This window comes from Lethenteron reissneri, chromosome 53 (genome assembly GCF_015708825.2).
Source record: "Lethenteron reissneri isolate LAM-NWPU_2019-01 chromosome 53, ASM1570882v1, whole genome shotgun sequence".
Classification (NCBI taxonomy): Eukaryota; Metazoa; Chordata; class Hyperoartia; order Petromyzontiformes; family Petromyzontidae; genus Lethenteron; species Lethenteron reissneri.
The window spans coordinates 5,311,698-5,320,350 of NC_083831.1; positions in this window are offsets into that span (position 1 = coordinate 5,311,698).

Genomic DNA, 8,653 nt, shown 5'->3' on the forward strand with positions numbered 1-8,653 from the left:
TCTTTGAATGTAAGTCTATGGGGCCACTCGGGGCGATTCTCAGCCGGAGTGAATTCGACCAAAAAGAGGCGGTACTCCACAGAACGTGACATGACGCTGATTGGACTATATCCAGAGGCACAGTGACGGCTAGCGTGACTCTGTGGTTGAATGACATTGGTGGTGTGTCGCCCAATCGCCCTAATGAAGAAACCGCCCCTGTATGGGAGTTTAATGAACCACGGACTGTGACTCTAACCCACTATCTGTGCTGTCCGTCCAGATCTCTCACAAAGCAGCGCAATCATTCATGTGATATGATGGCCCATGGAAGTGGATACCACAGAGCTACCTCTGAGATTCCTTCCATAGTCACGTGACAGCACTTTCCACACAGACTGCACTGCCATCTGCTGGCCACCTTGCAGCTCACCGATCTCAAATCATCCCACGGTGACCTCTCATGGTCAAGAGCTCACGATGGCCAGTGTCTTGAATGCCACCTCTCCTCGCCATCGCTTCCTTCCTTCTGACAGATACTTCATCTGTGCCACCGTCGGCAGTCTCGTACTGAGGCACGGTGCTGGTCAATGACGAACTGGAACTAGAAATCGACCCCCATGCATTTGTAAACGGACCGGGCCCAAATTGCCATGCGATCTCATTGGCCCATTTGGGCTGGTCCAAAAAAGACAATGGGCCGGTGAGGAAGAATCTTTGGGGCTGCCTAATATGACACATTGCAGTACAGATTAGAAACATAGTGCAAACATTTTATGAAAAAAATGATATCCTTTTTTAAAACTTTTAATTACACTTGCAATCCCCCTTATAGACCGCCCCCCCCTACTGGCCCTCAAAATAGAATACCCCACCGGGCATTTGCCCTATGGACCGCTTCCCTGTGGTCAGTCCGGGGCCTGGTGCTGGTGACTCCGTTTCACGTGGCTTTCTGTGGTCCAGCACTGTGAGGGCAAGCAGTGAGTGTTGGTGGATCACCGCACGAATGTTGCAACAAATCTCTTCCCATGGGCGTCGAGAAGGAGCCGAACCCTGACTCAACAGCAAGGTACCGACTATCTGTCCCTGCTGGATGGGATAGAGTGTTGCCCCTTCACACGCAAACTCCGGTCATCCTCGCAGCGGCTTTTGGCTAGCCATGGAACAAAGACGGTTACCGCATCGCGTCCTTTCAGATGCGCTTCTGTAGCCGTCTGGAGCGCTATTCTTTCCGAGTTTAAGAAGCCACTGCAGCTATTCACTTTCAAATCTAGATTGAAAACTAATTTCTTGAGAACTGCTTTTTGTGTTTAGTATGTTGTCCTTCGCCCGCACCTTCGATTATCACGGCTGGCTACGTGCGGTGCGAAAGACGTTCAACATACATACACGTGAGTTTTTTTCCTTCGGGTGTTCTGGTTTCCTCCCATTCATTATTTAGATGAAAACATCTTAATATATAGAGGACCACAGAGCTCGGGTAAATATTGGTAGTGCCGGCTTCACCGCCAGGCTGCTGCTGCTGCTGCTGCCGCCTTCCAGCTCGTCCGTAGTTCCTCAGCGACTCCTCAATGGCACAAACGAAACATGAGACTGGTGGCAGTGGTGACACACTCGTGCCTCACAGTCAAGAACCAGAGGTGGGACAAAGTCATTGTTATGCAAGTCCAAGTCGAGTCTGAAGTCATCAAATTCATGACTCGAGTCTGACTCGAGTCCAAGTCACATGACTCGAGTCCACACCTCAGAGGTGGGACAAAGTCATTCTTATGCAAGTCCAAGTCGAGTCTGAAGTCATCAAATTCATGACTCGAGTCTGACTCGAGTCCAAGTCACATGACTCGAGTCCACACCTCAGAGGTGGGACAAAGTCATTCTTATGCAAGTCCAAGTCGAGTCTGAAGTCATCAAATTCATGACTCGAGTCTGATTCGAGTCCAAGTCACATGACTCGAGTCCACACCTCAGAGGTGGGACAAAGTCATTGTTATGCAAGTCCAAGTCGAGTCTGAAGTCATCAAATTCATGACTTGAGTCTGACTCGAGTCCAAGTCACATGACTCGAGTCCACACCTCAGAGGTGGGACAAAGTCATTGTTATGCAAGTCCAAGTCGAGTCTGAAGTCATCAAATTCATGACTCGAGTCTGACTCGAGTCCAAGTCACATGACTCGAGTCCACACCTCAGAGGTGGGACAAAGTCATTGTTATGCAAGTCCAAGTCGAGTCTGAAGTCATCAAATTCATGACTCGAGTCTGACTCGAGTCCAAGTCACATGACTCGAGTCCACACCTCAGAGGTGGGACAAAGTCATTGTTATGCAAGTCCAAGTCGAGTCTGAAGTCATCAAATTCATGACTCGAGTCTGACTCGAGTCCAAGTCACATGACTCGAGTCCACACCTCAGAGGTGGGACAAAGTCATTGTTATGCAAGTCCAAGTCGAGTCTGAAGTCATCAAATTCATGACTCGAGTCTGACTCGAGTCCAAGTCACATGACTCGAGTCCACACCTCAGAGGGGGGACAAAGTCATTGTTATGCAAGTCCAAGTCGAGTCTGAAGTCATCAAATTCATGACTCGAGTCTGACTCGAGTCCAAGTCACATGACTCGAGTCCACACCTCAGAGGTGGGACAAAGTCATTGTTATGCAAGTCCAAGTCGAGTCTGAAGTCATCAAATTCATGACTCGAGTCTGACTCGAGTCCAAGTCACATGACTCGAGTCCACACCTCAGAGGTGGGACAAAGTCATTGTTATGCAAGTCCAAGTCGAGTCTGAAGTCATCAAATTCATGACTCGAGTCTGACTCGAGTCCAAGTCACATGACTCGAGTCCACACCTCAGAGGTGGGACAAAGTCATTGTTATGCAAGTCCAAGTCGAGTCTGAAGTCATCAAATTCATGACTCGAGTCTGACTCGAGTCCAAGTCACATGACTCGAGTCCACACCTCAGAGGTGGGACAAAGTCATTGTTATGCAAGTCCAAGTCGAGTCTGAAGTCATCAAATTCATGACTCGAGTCTGACTCGAGTCCAAGTCACATGACTCGAGTCCACACCTCAGAGGTGGGACAAAGTCATTGTTATGCAAGTCCAAGTCGAGTCTGAAGTCATCAAATTCATGACTCGAGTTTGACTCGAGTCCAAGTCACATGACTCGAGTCCACACCTCAGAGGTGGGACAAAGTCATTGTTATGCAAGTCCAAGTCGAGTCTGAAGTCATCAAATTCATGACTCGAGTCTGACTCGAGTCCAAGTCACATGACTCGAGTCCACACCTCAGAGGTGGGACAAAGTCATTGTTATGCAAGTCCAAGTCGAGTCTGAAGTCATCAAATTCATGACTCGAGTCTGACTCGAGTCCAAGTCACATGACTCGAGTCCACACCTCAGAGGTGGGACAAAGTCATTGTTATGCAAGTCCAAGTCGAGTCTGAAGTCATCAAATTCATGACTCGAGTCTGACTCGAGTCCAAGTCACATGACTCGAGTCCACACCTCAGAGGTGGGACAAAGTCATTGTTATGCAAGTCCAAGTCGAGTCTGAAGTCATCAAATTCATGACTCGAGTCTGACTCGAGTCCAAGTCACATGACTCGAGTCCACACCTCAGAGGTGGGACAAAGTCATTGTTATGCAAGTCCAAGTCGAGTCTGAAGTCATCAAATTCATGACTCGAGTCTGACTCGAGTCCAAGTCACATGACTCGAGTCCACACCTCAGAGGTGGGACAAAGTCATTGTTATGCAAGTCCAAGTCGAGTCTGAAGTCATCAAATTCATGACTCGAGTCTGACTCGAGTCCAAGTCACATGACTCGAGTCCACACCTCAGAGGTGGGACAAAGTCATTGTTATGCAAGTCCAAGTCGAGTCTGAAGTCATCAAATTCATGACTCGAGTCTGACTCGAGTCCAAGTCACATGACTCGAGTCCACACCTCAGAGGTGGGACAAAGTCATTGTTATGCAAGTCCAAGTCGAGTCTGAAGTCATCAAATTCATGACTCGAGTCTGACTCGAGTCCAAGTCACATGACTCGAGTCCACACCTCAGAGGTGGGACAAAGTCATTGTTATGCAAGTCCAAGTCGAGTCTGAAGTCATCAAATTCATGACTCGAGTCTGACTCGAGTCCAAGTCACATGACTCGAGTCCACACCTCAGAGGTGGGACAAAGTCATTGTTATGCAAGTCCAAGTCGAGTCTGAAGTCATCAAATTCATGACTCGAGTCTGACTCGAGTCCAAGTCACATGACTCGAGTCCACACCTCAGAGGTGGGACAAAGTCATTGTTATGCAAGTCCAAGTCGAGTCTGAAGTCATCAAATTCATGACTCGAGTCTGACTCGAGTCCAAGTCACATGACTCGAGTCCACACCTCAGAGGTGGGACAAAGTCATTGTTATGCAAGTCCAAGTCGAGTCTGAAGTCATCAAATTCATGACTCGAGTCTGACTCGAGTCCAAGTCACATGACTCGAGTCCACACCTCAGAGGTGGGACAAAGTCATTGTTATGCAAGTCCAAGTCGAGTCTGAAGTCATCAAATTCATGACTCGAGTCTGACTCGAGTCCAAGTCACATGACTCGAGTCCACACCTCAGAGGTGGGACAAAGTCATTGTTATGCAAGTCCAAGTCGAGTCTGAAGTCATCAAATTCATGACTCGAGTCTGACTCGAGTCCAAGTCACATGACTCGAGTCCACACCTCAGAGGTGGGACAAAGTCATTGTTATGCAAGTCCAAGTCGAGTCTGAAGTCATCAAATTCATGACTCGAGTCTGACTCGAGTCCAAGTCACATGACTCGAGTCCACACCTCAGAGGTGGGACAAAGTCATTGTTATGCAAGTCCAAGTCGAGTCTGAAGTCATCAAATTCATGACTCGAGTCTGACTCGAGTCCAAGTCACATGACTCGAGTCCACACCTCAGAGGTGGGACAAAGTCATTGTTATGCAAGTCCAAGTCGAGTCTGAAGTCATCAAATTCATGACTCGAGTCTGACTCGAGTCCAAGTCACATGACTCGAGTCCACACCTCAGAGGTGGGACAAAGTCATTGTTATGCAAGTCCAAGTCGAGTCTGAAGTCATCAAATTCATGACTCGAGTCTGACTCGAGTCCAAGTCACATGACTCGAGTCCACACCTCAGAGGTGGGACAAAGTCATTGTTATGCAAGTCCAAGTCGAGTCTGAAGTCATCAAATTCATGACTCGAGTCTGACTCGAGTCCAAGTCACATGACTCGAGTCCACACCTCAGAGGTGGGACAAAGTCATTGTTATGCAAGTCCAAGTCGAGTCTGAAGTCATCAAATTCATGACTCGAGTCTGACTCGAGTCCAAGTCACATGACTCGAGTCCACACCTCAGAGGTGGGACAAAGTCATTGTTATGCAAGTCCAAGTCGAGTCTGAAGTCATCAAATTCATGACTCGAGTCTGACTCAAATCCAAGTCACATGACTCGAGTCCACACCTCAGAGGTGGGACAAAGTCATTGTTATGCAAGTTCAAGTCGAGTCTGAAGTCATCAAATTCATGACTCGAGTCTGACTCGAGTCCAAGTCACATGACTCGAGTCCACACCTCAGAGGTGGGACAAAGTCATTGTTATGCAAGTCCAAGTCGAGTCTGAAGTCATCAAATTCATGACTCGAGTCTGACTCGAGTCCAAGTCACATGACTCGAGTCCACACCTCAGAGGTGGGACAAAGTCATTGTTATGCAAGTCCAAGTCGAGTCTGAAGTCATCAAATTCATGACTCGAGTCTGACTCGAGTCCAAGTCACATGACTCGAGTCCACACCTCAGAGGTGGGACAAAGTCATTGTTATGCAAGTCCAAGTCGAGTCTGAAGTCATCAAATTCATGACTCGAGTCTGACTCGAGTCCAAGTCACATGACTCGAGTCCACACCTCAGAGGTGGGACAAAGTCATTGTTATGCAAGTCCAAGTCGAGTCTGAAGTCATCAAATTCATGACTCGAGTCTGACTCGAGTCCAAGTCACATGACTCGAGTCCACACCTCAGAGGTGGGACAAAGTCATTGTTATGCAAGTCCAAGTCGAGTCTGAAGTCATCAAATTCATGACTCGAGTCTGACTCGAGTCCAAGTCACATGACTCGAGTCCACACCTCAGAGGTGGGACAAAGTCATTGTTATGCAAGTCCAAGTCGAGTCTGAAGTCATCAAATTCATGACTCGAGTCTGACTCGAGTCCAAGTCACATGACTCGAGTCCACACCTCAGAGGTGGGACAAAGTCATTGTTATGCAAGTCCAAGTCGAGTCTGAAGTCATCAAATTCATGACTCGAGTCTGACTCGAGTCCAAGTCACATGACTCGAGTCCACACCTCAGAGGTGGGACAAAGTCATTGTTATGCAAGTCCAAGTCGAGTCTGAAGTCATCAAATTCATGACTCGAGTCTGACTCGAGTCCAAGTCACATGACTCGAGTCCACACCTCAGAGGTGGGACAAAGTCATTGTTATGCAAGTCCAAGTCGAGTCTGAAGTCATCAAATTCATGACTCGAGTCTGACTCGAGTCCAAGTCACATGACTCGAGTCCACACCTCAGAGGTGGGACAAAGTCATTGTTATGCAAGTCCAAGTCGAGTCTGAAGTCATCAAATTCATGACTCGAGTCTGACTCGAGTCCAAGTCACATGACTCGAGTCCACACCTCAGAGGTGGGACAAAGTCATTGTTATGCAAGTCCAAGTCGAGTCTGAAGTCATCAAATTCATGACTCGAGTCTGACTCGAGTCCAAGTCACATGACTCGAGTCCACACCTCAGAGGTGGGACAAAGTCATTGTTATGCAAGTCCAAGTCGAGTCTGAAGTCATCAAATTCATGACTCGAGTCTGACTCGAGTCCAAGTCACATGACTCGAGTCCACACCTCAGAGGTGGGACAAAGTCATTGTTATGCAAGTCCAAGTCGAGTCTGAAGTCATCAAATTCATGACTCGAGTCTGACTCGAGTCCAAGTCACATGACTCGAGTCCACACCTCAGAGGTGGGACAAAGTCATTGTTATGCAAGTCCAAGTCGAGTCTGAAGTCATCAAATTCATGACTCGAGTCTGACTCGAGTCCAAGTCACATGACTCGAGTCCACACCTCAGAGGTGGGACAAAGTCATTGTTATGCAAGTCCAAGTCGAGTCTGAAGTCATCAAATTCATGACTCGAGTCTGACTCGAGTCCAAGTCACATGACTCGAGTCCACACCTCAGAGGTGGGACAAAGTCATTGTTATGCAAGTCCAAGTCGAGTCTGAAGTCATCAAATTCATGACTCGAGTCTGACTCGAGTCCAAGTCACATGACTCGAGTCCACACCTCAGAGGTGGGACAAAGTCATTGTTATGCAAGTCCAAGTCGAGTCTGAAGTCATCAAATTCATGACTCGAGTCTGACTCGAGTCCAAGTCACATGACTCGAGTCCACACCTCTGCCAATAACCTTTCCGAGGTTCGATTCCCGACTAGGGCGCCTCTCCCTGTGAGTGGAGTTTATATTTCTCTCCACTTGTTCTGCATGGGTTTCCTTCGACTTCTCCGGTAGCTGATAAATACAAAGGCCCAATACAATATAACCGGTATTGGCCAAAACCACATCCCAATGCTGAGAAATCACGTGCACGTTGCTCAGCTGAGATCAAACAAAGCAGCAGCAACATCACCTTAACTAAACAATTTTTATTTACCAGGTAAGGCCCGCTGAGCTATATAGCTCTTTTTCAGAAACGACTTGGCTATCACAAACGATAGCTCAACGAAGTGGCTTATCACGTGGACATTGACAGCAACAACACGCTCTGAACGCGTGTAGTTTCTAAATGTGGAGGGGAAAACCGGAGGACCCGGAGAAAAATCCACGCGACCATCGGGAGAGAGACACGCAAACTCCGAATATAGAGGCGTTAGGGTCTGGATCGGGGATCGAACCCACGACCTCCTGTATACTTTAAATAAGTATTGAGACTAAGTGAGGCTTCCCTGTGTAAACAAGCGGAATAATTTTTATAAAAATAAATAACCACCAGCATCACCATCTGGCTTTATGCGTGAGTCAATGGCCCTGTCTCTCAGCCTTCTCAGTGACACGAAGTCGTAGATTATGAGATTATTTGACAGGGGATGAAAGAGAGGCGACGGTGGAGACGGAATTTGGTGGACGACAGAAGAGAGGGGAGAGAGGGAGGAGAAAGGGAGAGTAGGAAGAGAGAGGCGGGAGGGAATGAGAGGAGAGGAGCAGAGAGTAAATTGCAGAGAGGGGGATGAGAGAGAGAGAGGATGAGAGAGAGAGAGGATGAGAGAGAGAAAGGGGATGAGAGATAGGCGAGAGTAAATGAGAGAGAGATGGGATGAGAGAAAGAGGGGAGGAGAGTTAGGGGATAAAAGGGGCTGACTGAATCCCACATTCTTGCGCCCTTTCTAACCCGAACCATATGGGGCTTCGGGATGGGAGGCTCCGTTGAGTATGAACACTCACCTACTCACCCACTCACCTATTTACTCACCCACTCACTCACTCAACCACTTACTCAGTCACTCATTCACTCATCCATTCTACCACTAACTCACCTACTCATTCACCCATGCAACCACTCGCTCACGCACTCACCCACCTCATCACCCACTCTGATGCTCACTCTCTC